The sequence below is a fragment of the Mirounga leonina genome, unplaced genomic scaffold (genome assembly GCF_011800145.1).
Source record: "Mirounga leonina isolate KUSES-001 unplaced genomic scaffold, KU_Mleo_1.0 Mir_454, whole genome shotgun sequence".
Taxonomy (NCBI): Eukaryota; Metazoa; Chordata; class Mammalia; order Carnivora; family Phocidae; genus Mirounga; species Mirounga leonina.
The window spans coordinates 17,962,411-17,980,451 of record NW_023270763.1 but is presented as its reverse complement, the minus strand read 5'-3'; the positions used below and the strand labels follow the sequence as shown (position 1 = coordinate 17,980,451).

Genomic DNA, 18,041 nt, shown 5'->3' with positions numbered 1-18,041 from the left:
GATTGAGCCCCACATCGGGCTCCCTGCTCAGCAGGGAGTCTGCTTCTCCCTCTCCCTCTGCCCTTCCTCCCTGCTCATGCACGTGCATGCTCTCTCTCTCTCTCTCCTCTCTCTCAAATAAAAAAATAAAATCTTTAAAAATAAATAAAAAATTTATATGCCCATTCCAATAGCAACCCAGGTAAGGGAAGAGGAGGTGCTGATATCCACAGAACTCTTACTGGGAGTTGATCCTGATCACTTTACAAATAAGGGAACTGAGGCTCAGAACGAGTAAGGATACCTGGCTTGCAAATCAGAGCTGGGGTTTGAACTCAGAACTTGGGTTCCTCTGGCTCAAAGTCATCCTCTTTCTACTAAGCCAAATCATGGTTTACTCCTCATCCCCAGCCACAGGAGCTCTGCCAATCATCGCCCCCTGACCACACCCCCTCCTGATGAAACTGACCAACGTGCCCCCCACCCCGCTGTGTGTTCCCGCCCCCTGCTTGAGCCCATTGGACCTGAGTTGTACCCTGCTCCAAATTGGACCAATCAGATTCTCTCTCCTTGAGTTTCCAGAAGTGGGACCCAAAGACTTAGTTGTAAGTGCGGGAAGGTTGGTAGACTTCTGGGAGGCTGTGGTCTTCACATAGGGTTCGCCACAAGAAAAGAAAGAAGCAGCTGTGCTGAGGAATAGGGGCCATGCTCTGGCCAGCGCCCTTCTTCTGCTCTAGAGTTCCGGTCTTCTAATACTTCTCATCTGGGCCTTCTGGGGTGGTCGTCTCCAAACCCCTCGCTAGTTTCGTTAGTCTGAGCGGGCTTTTGGCTCTTGCAGCCAATCTTTCTTCTTCTCGGAAGAACCCCACCAGTCCCCAATCCAACGTGGTGTCAAGGATTTAGGAAGTGTTCTCTGAGTCACTGCCCCGGTATGTCTCACTAGGAGAATGATCTAGAAGTAACTGATTGCCCAAATGATTGACAAGGGAGATGGTCTCCCGAGAGAGCGGAGGGGCACACAGGATGACCACTGACTCCCCAAGACTCCAAAATGCTACACTGCGCAAAGGCTTCCGGAGGCAAGCATGCCTCCACACACTGCTGGAGCCTTGGCAGGGAGGGGGGCAGACGTCCCAGTGGAGAAGGAGGTCCTGTCGGGCTGGGCAAGAGGCCGCTGCAAAAACTGCTAGCAAGAACCACAAAGGGCTCTGCGGTCCTGTTCAGAACAAGAATAACAAGGCAAGGATGAATGGGCTGCTCGGAGCCCAAGGTACCATGTCAAATCCTGACAGCAAGTGAGAAGAACTCTCCAGATTCTGCTTTGTTCCTGACTTCTCAGGCAAGGAAGAGGCTCATTTCAAGTGAAAAGGGCACAGTGAGCACTAGCAAGGTGGAACCCCGCTAGGACCCTCTATGGGGGACCGGCAAGCCCTTTGTTGATGTGCGGTGGTGAAGCTTGAGAAACCAGTGAGGAATCAAGTATCTGAAAGCAGGAATGGCATTCCAATTTCAAAAAGAGTAAGAAATCTGCAAACTAAAAGGTGGCAGACACCCACCCAGATTCTCAAGTTAACTGGAGCAGGATAATATTTTGAGACATTAGCTGAGGTTTCCCACAGCCTTCCTGAACCCGTGTCCTTTGCCACCTGTATTCATTGCTGCAGGGGAAAAGTGGTACTGTGGAATGCAAGGCCAGCTCTCAGGCCACAAGAACAAGGCTATTGAGCTGCAAAAGTCTGGACTTTTAAGTTCAAAAGCCACAGTTTGTACTGTAAATGATATATTTAGAAGAAGAGAGGAAAGTCTGGGCTACCTCCCCTCTCCTCCACATCCTACGCTTAATAAAGCTCCCCTGGCCTGGGCAACAGAGGAAAGGAAGTCAGAGGGCATGACAGAGACTTTTATGTGTCACCAAGGCCCATTTCTTCTTCCTCACGAGCACACAGCTAGACTACATTTCCCTATATCCACTGTAGTTGAATGCAGCTGTGAGACTGAGTTCTGGCCAAAGGCATGTGGGTGGGGATGAAGTGAGCCACTTCGAAGCCTGGCCCTTAGGGACCTCCCACATCTTGCTCTACTCTCTTCCCCAACCACTGGCTGAATGGAGACCACTGAATGGAAACCACTCCAATGCAAAGGAAGGCGCCCAGATCTCTGGATGAGCATGTGGAAGGGTGCCTTCCACCAGAACACTCACACTGGACTCCATGTGAGCAGAAAATCAACTTTTATCATGGAAAGTCATTGAATTTTGGGGGTTTCTGGGTTATGGCAGCTAGGCTTACTATACAAGGGAAAGCAAAGAATGTAAAGATGCTGGAGTGATCACTAAAGTAGACCCCCCAACACACACACACATCATCATCATCATCATCATCATCATCCTATAAAGGAGAGAATAACAGAATTTAGGAAATCTTAAAGCAGAAAGAACCATCCAATCTCCCAAGGAGAGACAAGGACAATAACAAGACTTGAGTTATCCTGCACCCAGCACAGTGCAGGAGCAAATGAATACAAAAGGTTTCAAGACAAGTGAGCCTGGAACAGCCTTGGAGTGTTTTTCATGAGGCCAAACGTGGTGTGAGTGCAGCTGGAGATTCAGCAGAGCTACTGAAGCTTTGAGGTCAAGAAGGACCCAGTAGGACCCACACAGAACAACATATATATCCCCAGTATCTGACATGGTAGGAGATCAACAAGTGCTTACTGGATGGATGGATGGATGGATGGATGGATGGATGGATGGATGGATGGATACATAGATGAATTGATAGACGATGCATACATGGATGGATGGATGGATGATGGATAAATGGATGGATGGATGGATGATGAATGGATAGGTGGATGGATAGGTACGTAGATGAATTGGTGGATGAATGGAGGGATATATGTATGGATGGATAGGTGGATGGATGAGTGGATAGTTAGATGGTTGGGTGGGTGATGGATGGATGGAGAAGTATATAGGTAGGTGGATGGATGGATGAAGAAGTTCTGGTTGCGCTCATGCTCTTAAAAGGAAACACAGGAGAAAACTTCATGACATTGGATTTGGCAATGATCCCTTAGCTATGACACCAAAAGCACAGACAACAAAAGAAAAAAAATTGGATTTCCTCAAAATTAAAATCTTTTGGACACCATCAACAGAATGCAAAGGCAACCCATGAAATGGGAGAAAACACTTGTATATTATAGATCTGATAAAGAATGATATCCAGAATATGTAAGGAACTCCAACAACTCAACAAGAGAAAAACAACTCAATTCCAAAATGGGCAAAGGACTTGAATAGACATTTCTCCAAGGAAGATATACGAATGGCCAAAAAGCACATGAAAAGATGCTCCAGTCCTTAGGGACATGCCAATCAAAACCGCAGTGAGACACCCTGTCCCATGCATGAGGATGGCGATTATCAAAACAGAAAATAATAAATCTTGGTGAAGATGTAGAGAAATTGGAGCCCTTATGCATCGTAAATGTAAAATGGTGCAGTTGCTATGGACGGAGTGGTGGGTCTACAAACAATTAAACATCCAGTCATCCTGTGACCCAGCAATTAGACTTCTGGGTATCCAACCAGCAGAGCAGAGAGCAGGGGCTTGAATTGATATTTGTACACCCATGTTCACAGCAGCATTATTCACCATAGCCAAAGGGTAGAAGCAACCCAAATGTCCATCCACAAGTGGGTAAACAAAATGTGGTGTATATATACCAGACCACACTAAGACATTTTTTTTCCAACACCCTGCTGCAACATGAATGAACCTCAAAGACACTGTGCCAAGTGAAATAAGACAGACACAAATGAACAAATATGGCATGATCCCACTTATGGGAGGTACCTGGAGTAGCCAAATTCTTAAAGACAGAAATCAGAATGGTGGTTTCCAGGGGCTAGGGGGATGAGGGAGTGGGGAGTTAGTATTTAATGAGTGCAGAGTTTCAGTTTGGGAAGATGAGAAAGCTCTCCGGAGGTGGAAGGTGGTGAGGGAGGCACAACAATGTGAACGTACTTACGCCACTGAACTATACGCTTACAAAAATGGTTAAAATGGTAAATTTTTAGGTTATGTATATTTTACCAAAATAAAAAAAATAAGAACTTCTGTTCACCAAAAGACATCTGTGAAAAGGTAAGCCACAGAGAAAAGGAATTTGAAATACCTGTAAGCAACCAAAGATTAAAATATCTTTTTAAAAAATGTTAAAATGTCTATAAATCAATAAGAAAAAGACAATCTAATAGAAACACAAGCAGGAGATGCAAACAGGCACTTCAAGAGAAAACCGCATAGCCACAAACATGAGAAGACACTCAACTCATCAGTAATCAGAGAAGTGCAAAGTGAAATGCACAGTGAGATACCACTTCTCATCCATCAGGTGGGAAATATGTTAATATCTAATAAAGCTAAGTATTGTCAAGGATAGAGTGATGGGGATTCTCATTCCCCATTAGTGGGCGTGTAAACTGGTACCCTGACTTCGGAAATTGGAATGGCTTTGCTTAGTAAAACTGCAGCGTCGCTGGAACAATCCCAAATGGAGGTCAACACCAGAGCGGTGATTCTCACACGGGGGTGGCTGGTCGGAGGGCTTGTCACACAGAGATTGTTGGCCCCGGACCCAGAGTTTCTTGTTCGGGAGTTCTGTGGTGGGGGCTGAGGATTTACATTTCTAACAACCTCCTAGGCACTGACGCTGCCCGTCTGGGGCCCACACTTGAAGAACTAACAATAGTGTTCATAATAAAAACAGAAAGTGACCCACATATCCATTAAGAGTAGAATGAACACACAGAAGAAGAGAGAGTCCTAGAATGGAATATTACATAGCAATGAAGATGCACTGGCGATAGCTATGATTGCTATAGACTGAATGTTTGTGTCTCCCCAAACGCATCTGTTGGCATCCTAACTCCAGGTGTGTTGGTATTTGGAGGTTGGGCATTTGGGAACTGAATAGGTCATGAGGGCGGAGCCCTCGTGAATGGGATTAATGGCCTTATAATCCCCCGCCGAGCTCCCTGGCCCCTTCCATCATGTGAGAACACAGCTGTCTATGAACCAGAGGCCATATGGTCTCTCTCACAACCGTTTAATTCTGCCATTGCAGCACGAAAGCTACACCTACATAAAGAATAGGCGTGGCTGCGTTTTCAATAAAACTTTATTTACAACAACAGGCGGTGGGCCATGCTTTGCCAACCCCTGCCTGGCAGTGATTACTCTCCTCTGGGATTGGAAGTTGTCAGTGCTCAGGAAGGGACACGGGGCGGGGAGCGGTGATCTCTTTCTCAACCCCAGTGGTAATGAAGTTTTTGCTTTACAACAGACTGTTAAGCTATATATTTGTATTTTATGTATTTTTTTATTGTTACTACATTTCTCAATATTAAAAAGCTTCAATAAATACATAAAAGAGAAAAAGTAGTATCTCCATACAATGAAATATTATTTGGCAGTAAAGAGAAACAGAGTACGACACATGCCACGATGTGGATGCACCTTGAATACACGATGCTCAGTGAGAGAAGCCAGACCCCAAAAGTCTGCCTATTATATGATTCCACTCATATGTGTCCAGAATTGGCAAATCTACAGGGACAGAAAGCAGATCGCTGGTTGTCGAGGTCTGTGGGGTCTGGAGGATTGCGGGGTGAAGGTTAAGGAAACAGGGTTTCTCTTCAGAGTGAGGGAAATGTTCTAAAATTGATAGTGGCCATGGTTGCACAAGCCTGAATATACCAAAGACCACTGACCTGTACATATTAAGGAGGCAAATTGCATGGTAAGTAATTATATTTCAATAAAGCTGTTACCAAAAACCAAAAAAACAAAACACAAACACACAAAAAAATACAACAACCCAAAATGTCTGAACTAATGAATAAAATCAACAGCCTCTGGCCTCGCCACCAGAGATGGGCCAGACGCGGGGCATGAGCGATGAGACCAACCAGACACCAGCTTTGGAAAGCCACCTGTGTTCCCTCTTGCCTGCAGGAGCACCCCATCACTGCCCCCCACATTTCTCTGCCTCTGGCAAAATGCGTGCTGAACATCAGAAGCCTAAGAGCAAGCAAGGGCCAGGCAAAAGGCGGCATATTTGGGGGGTTCTGTGTTACATCCCAGGCCTTCGCAGAGCCTCCAGGGAGGCCGGCAGATGGTTGCAAATGAGAGGCCACAGAAGCCAGCAGATGGGATGCGTGGGGAGCAGAGGGTGCCGGGAACAGGAGCAGCCGTGGGTCCCCTCAGCTGCTACCTCCCTCTGTTCCTCGCAGTCCCTGACAGCTGTGAGCCAATGGGGCCGCCTGGCTGGTTCAGAAGCCACGGCAAAGCCAACCAAGGAACTTTCTGGGCCTGGGGAGCAGAAGAGGAGTCAGGAGGCACCAGGCCGAGTGGAAAGATCTGTGAGGTGTGGGACTGATGGATGCATCACTTTGCTGTGTGACCTCAGGCACGTGGCTCATCTTCTCTGTTTCCTTGGGTGTAAACCAGAAATCATAGCACCTACTCCAAAGGGCCGTCGAAAGAATTAATAAAATATAAAAATTAATTTAAAAATTAATATAATATAATAAAAAAATAAAAGAAACAAGGGGTGTGGAAGTATCTAGCAATGACTGGAATTCTGTGCATTATTCATTAAGTTAGTCAAGTAGAAATCAATGCAAACTGAGTTACTGTCCAAGTGAGCTTTCTTGCTGGCTGGGCCAATCCCAGGAGATGGGGAGAATACAATGGAATGTTCAAGCTGGCTTTGACTGAGCCAGACCCTGCATCAACCCCTCACATGGATTATTCCATTCTCCATTCTCAGAAGAACCCCACAAAGCAGATGCTACTATCCCCATTTTAGAGATGAAGAAAGCGAGCCACAAAGAGGATGAGCAGCATGCCCGCCGTCCACAGCCAGTAAAAGCCGAGTCAGGATCTGAATCCAGAGCCTGCGCACTACATTAACACTGCGCTCAGAAACTCTGCATTTAAATCCCAGCTCTGCCACTGGCTGGACCAAAAGCAGGTTTCTTAAGCTGTCGGAGCCTCAGCTCCCTGTCCCAAAGGTGGGGGTGATCGTAATAATACCTACTCTGCGGGCTGTTGAAAGGATTAAATGGTACGACATGCCTGGAAGGGACTGGTATGCAGCAGGTGCTCCATGCGTGCTCACTGCATTGCCAGGGCTGGCCTGGGGGAAGCTGCCCCAGAGTGGGGACCCCATTTCTTAGAGTACGCAGTAGGCATGCTCACTATATTCAGTCCACGGCAGCCACGGAGAGTTTTTTCTTGGGGTCTCAGTTTCCTCATCTGCAAAATGGAGCAGGTGAGATCAGCTCTCTGCGCCCTTCCAACCCGGACGGTGTGTGCGTGAGGGCTGGACTCCTTTTCTGGAACTGGAGATGTAACAAGAGGGAAGCAGAGGAAGGTGCATGCAGCATGAGCCCCTGGAGAATCACAAGTGACATCCCACGTGGTGTGGCGCCCCCTTCTTCCTCCCCAGCCCTGTCTGGTCAACATGTAACTTGTCCTTCCCTCTCACTAGACCTCAGTCCTTCCCAGTCATGACTCGCTTTAGGATTCTTTTCTATTTTAGTAGCTCATTTTGAGGCAGTAAGTGGAACGGTGAAGCACAAGGACCCCGTGGCCCGCCGGCCGGGGTTCCCACCCTGCTCTGCCATCACGACCCATGTGGTCTTGCGTAAGATGACTTAATCTCTCTGGGCCTCAGTTTCCCCACTCATGACTTGGTGTGCCGGCAGCACAAACCTCAGCAAGTTGTTGGGGGATCTGCTGGGTCTGGCATGTTGGCAAAACGGAAAAAAAATGGGAGGTATTATTTATTCTAAAGCATCTTGGAAAGAATAAAGCTGCACACTAAAACCATGAGTTGGTAGATATCATTACTCAGGATGAGGCTTAAAAAATTAGACTTTCTAAATGAATTGATGTAAAGAGAAACAGTAAGTGATTATATGGGGTGGGGGGCAGTACACAGCCCAAACTGGGAAAGTAGTGCAAAATGAAAATGCAGGACCCCTTGTTAAAAAAAAGTATTGGGGCTCCTGGGTGGCTCAGTTGATTAAACGTCCAACTCTTGATCGCAGCTTGGGTGTTGATCTCAGAGTTGTGGGTTCAGACCCCATGCTGGGCTCCATGCTGGGTGTGGAGCCTCCTTAAAAAAAAATTATTAAGAATTTCAAGATAGTGACACTAGAGCAAATGTGAATCCCTTCTGTGCATGGGACCTTACGTGATTGTATAGGTCACATGCCCATGATGCTGGCCATGGTTCTATATCTTGACAGGGGTCTGGGTTACTTGCATGCATGTTTTTCCTGAAACTCAGTGAATTGTACACTTAAAACTTGTACAATTCACTGTTCCTAAATTATAGCAATGAAATTATATTGATTAAGACAAGGAAACACAACAAAACAGGGTCACAAATTCCCAGCTTATACCAGGCAGTGTGGTGCAACAATGAGATGCAGGTATAGATGGTATATTGAATGTTGTCTTCTTTTAACCCTGTCTATGTATCCCCGGCCCACACATACAGTTGTACAGGATGTGCACTGCCCAACCTTATGCCACTCACATAGATCGCAGTATGAATCATGACCCCTGGAGTTGCACAGTGAGTAACCTGCCCAACTGAAAGTGGTGAACCCGATTTGTAGCTCTATGTCCAACTTCATTTGAAGGAATCATCATGTGGCTAACGTTTAAGCTCTTTGTGAAAGCAAGACCTGGGCCAAACAGAAGGGCCTCATTGTAAATTCCATTCTGGGGACAGGTCCAGGAAGAACCAGCCCATGGGAAGACTTTTCTGGGTTATGGAAAGGAGCCAGCATCCTTCAAATTCCGCAGGCCCTGTGCAGCTCAGCAAGCTCTATCCCCGCCCCCTCCCACTGCTGAAACCCCTGCTCAGACAGGCAAAGGGCTGGATTGAAGTGTCCGAGCTAATTTCTCACACCAAAGTATGATAAGACCACAGAGTCATTTAGAAATTTAAATTACCACTGTTTACACTTAAGTGAGTCTTCTCACCATGGAGAAACTGTTTCCAATTATGAAACATGAAAGCTGGTCACCGTTTGGGGTTAATATGACACTCTCTTAGAGAGTGAGCAGGCGAGACTACCCAGACATCTAATTACCTGGAAAGATAATCTTGAATAATTGGAATTAGAGCAACTAAAGCAATTACTAGATGTTGTGATCTCCAGGAGCAGTCCTCCACCAGGCTTCGGGATCTAAACACCTTTAATAAGAGCACGTAATTAGAGAAATCCAGAATTTCAGAACAGAAAGTGACAGAACTAGCAGTTCAGAATGAGGGAGGTGACAGGGACCTGTGCATTGCTGGAGAAAATGATGCTGCAGGGTTGTGGGAGGGATGGGTGGGAGGAGAAAGGACGGGGTGCTGCTGAAAGACCTCAGAAGCCTGGAGAGTGAGCCTGACTTTTACCCAAACTTGCTGTGTGACCCTGCGCAAGGCACTTAACCTCTCTGGGCCCTACCTTCCTTCTACTGTTCAGTCATTCGGTAAATGACTATTGTGCATCTGCCACGTGGATTCTTTTGCACATGCCATTCATCCTACCCAGAATGACAGGCCCTGGGCCCCTTATGCACTAGAAGGAATGCCATTCATCCTTCAGGACCCTCCCCGCAGGGCACCCCTCCGCACAGCCTGCCCAGACTCTCATCAGCCCCTTCGGCAGCCCTCTGGCCACCCATCTGGGCCCCAGGTCCACAGATGTGACTGTCCTCCTCATCTGTCCCCTACTAGAAGACTCCTCAAGAGCAGGAGCTGGGGGTGACTCCCCTCAGTGTCCCGGCTCCTGGCACATGGCCTGACACCGAGGAAGGCCACCCACTGGCCTGAGGCAAGGTGGACAAAGTCACCGCAGCCCATCCCTGAAAGCAAAGCTGCAGTCCGCCCTGCCTCCAGGAATTAAATGACACCGAGTGAGGCAGCCTGTGTTGAGAGCTTATTGGGAGTGGCCAGGAAATGTTCTCTTTCTATAGGATTCCAGAGCCCTGCTGCCTCCACAAATGGACCAGGGCCATTCAGATGATTGATGAGTCCCACCCTCGGCCAAAGGGCCGCAAGAATTATCTCGAGGTTGTCTGGGAGTGGCAGGTGGGAGGGAACAATGGAGGAGTCAACCACCGGGGCTGGTCTCCTGCCTCTTTGTGTCCTGAAGTCTCCGGCTCACGGGATGAAAGAATCAGACCTCTCGCTGTGTCTGGCCCCGGGGCCACAGGTATGTTCCTGGTAACTTGGAAACATGGGGCAGAAGTCACTGAAGCAGGCTGGGGCCAAGGGAGGACTCTGCAGAGGCAGGACCTTTGGGCCGGCTCACGAGGGTTGACCGAGAGTTCCCCAGGCAGACAGAGTGAAAAGATGGCCCAGGACTCACACACGGGCACAGGATGCGCCGGCCACCCTGCGTGCTGGGGCTGCGACCAGCAGGATCCCCCTGGCAGCTGGGAAAGCTGGTTGTCCTTTCCCTTCCCCTGCCGGCCTGTTCTGATCTATGCATGTTCAGGTCTAGGACATAAATCAATAAAATGCACTAAATAAATTAAGTGAGCAGCAGAATTGTAAATCGATTTCAGGCGCAGAACAGAGAGGTTGAGGGAACCAACAAGAGCCTATTATAGAAACCGAAGTGAGAAATGACTCAGGCAAGACTCAGGACTGTGGCCACGGAGTCACCACATTGTTACACATCCCCGAAATATTAAACAAATGAAACCTACAAGCTTTGGAGATTGTTTCACAAAAAGCTGCCAGCTGGTGGCTGCCAGAAATCCCAGCTGGGAAACAGGAGCGGGGAGCAGGGGTGACTAACACAGCTCAGCCCAGGGGCGTCGGAGGAGACCACAGCCTCCCAGAGTCAGACTCCAGGTTTCCAAACCCAAATGGGCCACCGAGGGTCTATAACGTGGCCCCTGCTCCTTCCTTCCTTCCTTCCTCCCTCCTTTCTTTCCTTCCTTCCTTCCTGCCTTCCTCCCTTCCTTCCTTCCTTCCTTCCATCCATCAACTAACCTTTACTAAATTCTTGCTGTGTGCCAACCTCATCTGTCTGGGGCACGGGAGCCACTGAAAGGACGAGACCCAGTGTCTGTCCTCGGGGAGTGTCCAGTCTGATGGAGAAGATGATCTCAATGCAGAGTGATGGGTCCTAATACGACCAGTCACCATGGGTATCTCTGGGTTCGGGGTGGCTTTTCAGAAGAGGTCGGGTGGCTCGGTTGGTTGAGTATCTTGATTTCAGCTCAGGTCGTGATCTCAGGGTCGTGAGATGGAGCCCCGCATTGGGCATGCAGCCTACTTAGGATTCTCTCTCTCCCTCTCCCTCTGCTCCTCCCTCCTTGCTCTCTCTTGTGCACTCTATCTCAAAAAAAAAAAAAAAAAAAAGATTTAAAATTAAAATTATAAAAAAGAGGTCATGTCTAAGCTGGGTTTTAAAAGATAAATAGTTTTCTAAGGCACACAAGAGGTGGTAAAAGCAGGTAGACAGAGGAAACAACATATGCAAAGGCACAGAGGCATGAAAGATGATGGGGAGCTTGAGGGAAGTATATTCGAGTGGGAAGGCAGGGCTGGAGCCCAGGGTCCATGTCAGGGATGGTAGGAAGTGGAGTAAAAAAGGCAGACTAGCTCCAGACAGATCACAAAGGGCCATGATCACCATGTTAAAATATCCTGGCATATTTAAGTTTGGGAGCCAGGGAAGGGGTTCAAGCAGAATCCTGATACAGTTGGAGTTTCACTTTAGAAGGATCATTCAGAATTCAGTGTGGGAAATTTCTGTTTTACTTTTTCTCGAAGAATCACATACAGACAGAAAAAGTGCATCTATCACAAGTATACGGCTTGATGAATTTTCATAAACTGAACACATCTGAGGAACTAGCACCCAAACCAAGAATCGGAACTGCACGTCCGTCCCCCTTTGGTCTTCGCGGGTGACCACTGTCCTGACTTCCCAAAGTGCAGCCTCATTTTGCCTGTTTTCCAATTTTATGTAAATGGAATCATATAGTCTGTATTCTCTTGAATCTGGCCTCTTTTGCCCAAATCCGTGCTGCTGTGAGCAGCTGTAGACTGTTCACCCCCCTTGCTGAATCATATTCCACTGTGTGTGCTGATGGGCACTGAGGAAGAGGAGACAGGTTATCGGTGCGGCTGATGACAGCTGTAAATCACGGGAGGCTCAATTAGCTCATTCATTTATTCGCTCATTCTTTTTTCATTCATTCACAGTGAGAGCCCCATGGACCCCGTGAGGGAAAGCTCCAAACTGGGGGGTTAGGAACTGGGGACATTCCCCACATCACACCTTGACAGGTGCCTTGGGACCAATCCTTCCCGGGGCATCCTGTTAATAATGTAAAGGGAGGAAAACCCAGACATCTTCATGGACTCTCTGCAGGGATCTCAGGTGGCAGAATCCTGTCCCTCCTGCCTCTCCCAGTGCAGGGGTGGATTCTTTCTGCCTCTGCGGAGCCCTGCCCCCACGCCTGCTAAGCATTTCCTTAGCTCTCTCCCACACCCGTAGGGCAGAGACTTCTTCCTCATTCATGTTTGCACCCCAAATGCCTAGCCCAGAGCCTGCCCCATAGTAGGTGCTCAGGAAACGTTTGTCAAAGTGAAAGGCATGTGTGAGAATGACTGGCACACAGAGGCAGCTCGGTTGGTGTTCGGCAAGGGAACCCACCCAAACATTTAGGTCCCTCGTGGAGAAATAAATAGGTCACTTTGGGAAGACAATGACCAGGGGAGAGCTTGGGCAGCAAAGCAGTGAGGCTCACATACACACATGCACTTGGGAATCCAGCTGAGCCAATTCCAGCACAACCAGCTGCCAACCATCCTTGAAGCCTGTGGTCAGTGTATTTCTGGCCTCATTGATGTTGGACGCAGCCACGTGACTTGCTTTAGCCAATGGGATGTTAGCAGACACATTGCGAGCAAAGGTCCAAAATGTGCTTGTGCACTTAGCCGCCTTGCATCTCTTTTTTCTTTAAGATTTTATTTATTTATTTGAGAGAGGGAGAGAGAGCATGAGCGGGAGAAGGGACAGAGGGAGAGGGAGAAGCAGACTCCCTGCTGAGTGGGGAGCCCAATGCGGGGCTTGAACCCAGGATCCCAAGATCATGACCCCAGCCAAAGTCAGATATTTAACCAACTGAGCCACCCAGGTGCCCTGCCACCTTGTGTTTCTGTCCCTTCTACCTGGCCCTCAGAATGAACACGCATGGAAGAGACGTGACTGAGCCCAGACTACATCCTGGAACCAAGACGACCTACAACCAAGTCAGCCCACAAACATGTGAGCGAAAAATAAATGCTGAATGCCCCTGAGCTCCGGGATGGCTTATTACCCAGCATTATGGTGGATGTTGCTGACCAGTACACCAGGTTCGAAGACTACCCAGTTGATCACAATTCTTTGGTGGGAGAATCTTACCTCAGTGAATAAGAGACTGAGATTTTGAGAGACAAGGGAAGAGGAAGACAAGAAAGCGTGTGAAGCGTTTCCTCTGCATTTTCAATATCAAGTTCACAACATAGAGACACTGCTGTTTATCTGCATTTGCACATTTCATCTTCATAAATTGCTCAGGCATCTTTAATTCGCCCCCTCCTCTGCCTCCCACAGCCTTTGTTCAAGTCTTATTCCACTATTCTGCCGGTGTTGCTCTGGGGCTGGCTGGATGCCTGAGGCCCAGAGGTAAATAAGAAACCACTGCTATCCTCAGAGGGGCCCAGCCCTGTGAAGGAGAAAGATGTGCGTACAAGTAACTATTACTCAACTCTGATACTGGAGGCCTGAAGTGCAGTGGGGGACAATCTGAGTGTCCAGCTATAGGACTGCTTACATAAATTGTCTCTACGTGATGGAATATTTTATAGTTGTTCCAAAAGATGAGGGTGGTTTTATGTATTGATATGAAAAGCAATTCATGATTTTATATATAAATATATATCTATGTATATGCGTGTATCTATCTATCATCTATCTATCTATCTATCTATCTATCTATCTATCAAGGACTAATAAACCAAACCATTATTAGAGAATATCTAGTGGGCTCATAAGAGACTTCCATTTCTCATTTATGCATTTAAGGATCGTTACAATTTTTCTAACAAGAGTGTATACTGTTAAAATCCATGTTCATTTTTCAACCATTCAACAGGTGTTGTGGGGCACCTACAGTACCAGGCTTTGCTCCCGGGCACTAGGGACACAGTGAGTCTCACAGGGGACAAAATCCCTGCCGTCGGCGAGCTGACCCTCTCTGTTCATCAGGTGAGCGCTGAATACACTGCAGGCAGGAATGAGTGGCGTGCAGGGGTGGAGACAGACTTGGCAGGAGGCAGGGCTGCGATAAGAGGATGCTCAAGGAAGGCTTCCCTGGGGGCGGTGACATTCGAACCGAAACCTGAATGATGAGGAGGGACCAGCTGTGCAGAGAGCTGAGAATAACAGTGTTCTAGAAGCAGAGAACGACAAGTGCAAAGGTCCTGAGGCACTCGTTTGGCTGACTCAAGGAACAGTCAGGATCTGGGGGAGCTGGAGTGTGGTGAGGGAGGGGAGATTACAGGAGATGAAACCCAGAAGTTCGGGGCCGGATCCCACAGACTTCACAGGCCACGGTGAGAATGTTTGCTTTTTCTCTGAATAAGATAAAAGCCAAGGCGGGGTTTTAAACAGCATTTCACATGAGATGACTTACGCTTTAAAAAGATCATTCTGGCACAAGTGAATCAGGGGGCAAGAATGGATGGAGGTAAGCAGTTAAGAGATTGTGGCAGGAATCCAGATGAAAAATGGATGTGGTTTAGGCTAGTATAAAACAAAAAGATATTTCCCGTGTGAAGCACAAAACTAAAGGGTCAGGCACAAAGGAAGAAAAATGTGTGCCATGGTAAAAATACCGATGCCAGACAAGTATTTTTCCAGCGGACAGGGTTGGGAAGCAAGGGGCGAGAGGGTGTTGGAGGAAACGGCGAAGAGGGGTACTGTTTTTGAAGGGTCTTGAAAGCATGACTGTGGCTTGCCAGGTGGAAGGAGGTCAAGGAAAGAAGGGGAGCACTAGTCTGAGAACGCCCTGAACTCGGCTCAGGGGTCTTGGTGAAGGAGGAAGGGGAAGAATCACACATCACACACGCTCACACACGCTCACACACGCGCACACATGCACACACTCACTCACTCACTCACTCACAGAGTCTTGGAAGACCTAGCTTTTCAGCAGAAGAACCAGGCATTTAAGAGCCAAACCGCTCAGGTTCAAAACCCAGCGTCTTAACTGTACGACTCAGGCAAGCCAATTAACTCTCTATGCCTCAGTTTCCTCACCTGTAAAATGAGGATTAAAAGGAGCCAATGTGGGGGCGCCTGGGTGGCTCAGTCAGTTAGGGGTCTGCCTTCAGCTCAGCTCATGATCCCAGGGTGCTGGGATCGAGCCCGCAATGGGCTTCCTGCTCGGCGGCTAGTCTGCTTCTCCCTCTGTGATCTCTCTCACTTTCGCTCTCTCTCAAATAAATAAATAATATCTTTTAAATAAATTTACAAAAAACAAATAAAATGAGCCCATGTGTGTAAAGCTCTCAGAACAGTGCCCGGCACCCAGTAAGCACCGCATAAAGCTGGTTAGCGTGAGTGCCATGGTTATTACCACGTCAGGCAGACCAGAGGGTAAGTCACAGAGGGAGCGGGCGCAGGGACAAGAATGCGGGAGAGGAGTGTGCTTTGGGAGAGGACACACCTGGGCTCAAACACCAGCCCCAGACTCCCCGTGTGGCCTCAAACCACACACTCCATCTCCGCGGCCCAGGGTCCTCGTCTGGGAGACGGACCGTCACGGTGAGAGGCGGGCACAGGGATGGACCCTTGAGCACCACATTCCTGCAGGCGTCTCCGGAGGGCCAGGTCGGGGGGCTGCGCGACAAACCCCGCCGATCCAAGGGACAGCTGAAGCGCTTGACAGGCAGCGAGTACGTGAACACCGTCCTGCCACCTGGCGGCAAAGCCAGCGCGCTCGGCCTCCTTATAAACATTTTCACATACACACCCAGAAGATCCGTGGTGTGGCCGCCAAGCCCCAGAAGAAAAATCACGAGGCCAGTAAAACACAAAGACACAATCTCTAGGGAACCTCGGTCCTCATAAAAGAAGCAGGACTAAAGGTCAAATGTCTCCAGGAGGAGGACGAGCATCCCACGTGCCGCCGTCCACAGACACACACGTCCCCACGCCGCACACGCTCACACGTGCACACACACACTCACAGGCTCAGCCGGGCACACAAGCGCATGCACGCTCACACGGGCACATGCTCAGCCACGGGTGCGTGTGCCTGCACCCAGTCGCGGGGGCACCTGCTCGTGCATGCATACGCTCCCGGAAGCCAGAGGGGGAACACAGGCGGCCCCGGGCCTCCAAGGTCTTGGGGGTTATGCGCTGAGCCCTGGCAAGGGGCTGCCTCCAGGTTCGGGCTTGTAAGACGCGAGACAGCGGAGGGGTCTGAAGCCTGGGCTCTGCCCTGCATGAGAAGGGACACTTAGGTGGCTCCCTGTCTGTAAGGCTCAGATTCCTCATCTGGCAGTGGGCTGAGTTGGGGGGGGGGCTTCTCAGTTAATGCCTGGGAACACAGTGCGGGCACATATTAGCACTAGGATTCCTAGCGCTTCCTGACCCCGGCTTAGAAGCTGAGGCCCCGATGCTCAGCTCAAAACTTCAGGGGTGGCCACCTGTAGCAGCCAAACGGGGCGCGGTCGCTGGGAAGCCAGGGAGGAAACTGAGGAGGCAGCCCCCCCTGCTGAAAGCCTGCTTGCTCAGCGGGAGGTGGCTGGGCCTTTTCCTGTGCCTGGGGGTCCCTGTCTCACAGGCTGCCACTTGGCCGGAGCTCACCAAGGGGACAGTGTCTCCGAGGCAGGAACATCACCAGCCTCCATGACACATGGCCCCCTCGCCCACGCCCCCTCCGCCAACACCCGAGATGGGTCAGAGACCAGACCTCAGTCCCTGACCCTCCAGACACTCACTGCAGGGAAGCCACGAGCCCGGCCCCACCAGCAGGGGGCGTGAGTGGCCACAAGCCCTGGACTTCAGCATTTCTCCTGAGCCAGGCATGCCGAGATCCCCCTTGTTGGGACAGTTTCTAGGACTGGACTTCTGCCTCAGTTTCCCCGCCCCGGCACCCAGAATCAGAGCCCTCTCCTAGTCTCCAGGCTGAAGACACCAGCACACCTGCTCTCTCCTGGCTGCCCTCCTCCTTGGCGGCAGGGGGTAGGCGGGTCGGGAGGCGGCCAGGGCCCTGTGTTCCTTTGGCAGCACGTCTTCCAGCATCTGCTCTCTTGCTCTCCCATAATACTAAAGCCCCCGACTTAGCTGAGCACACACAGTTGCCGGGACAACAATCTCATTTCCCAGCCTCCCTTGCAGCCGGGATCAAGTTCTGGCCAAGGAGACATGAGCAGGTGCTGTGGGCAACTTCTAGAAACCTTGGAGTTGACACGCAAGCTTTGCCCTTTCTCCTTTGCCCCCTCTAAGCTGCTGCCTGGAAGGCAGGTGTGACAGCTGGAGCACCAGCTGCCGTCTTAGACCATGAAGACAAAAGCACAGAGATGATGGAAAGAGGCAGCAAGGTTCTGGAGCGGAGCCACCCTGGACTGGCTGCTTTCAAACTTTTATAAAAGCAGTGCATATTTCTCCTCTGAAGCCAGCTATTTTAGACCACCATTCCTTACAGCTAAACCTAATCGCTGTGCTCACCCCACACGCGAGCTGGGCCAGCCCCTGACCATCCTATCTGAGCATCACTGGGGGTCAGAATCTCTGCTCTTGGGCCCCGTGCACCAGGGAGTGACAGACACAGGACATTTTGATTCCCCCCCCCCAAGGTCAAATCCTGCAGCTGGGATGCAGTGCCCCCAACACTGGTCTAACCTGACCCCAACTTCCGCACACCCGTCCTACCTCTCCCCAAATCCTGGTGCACACTGGAAGT

At 49.5% G+C, this 18,041-nt stretch overlaps 1 protein-coding gene across 3 annotated transcripts in view; it reads right to left on the bottom strand.

The window, feature by feature from the left end:
- Positions 1-18,041, bottom strand: part of GSG1L (GSG1 like) — a 203,217-nt gene that overhangs the window by 113,571 nt on the left and 71,605 nt on the right. The gene's annotated exons all lie outside the window — the stretch shown is intronic.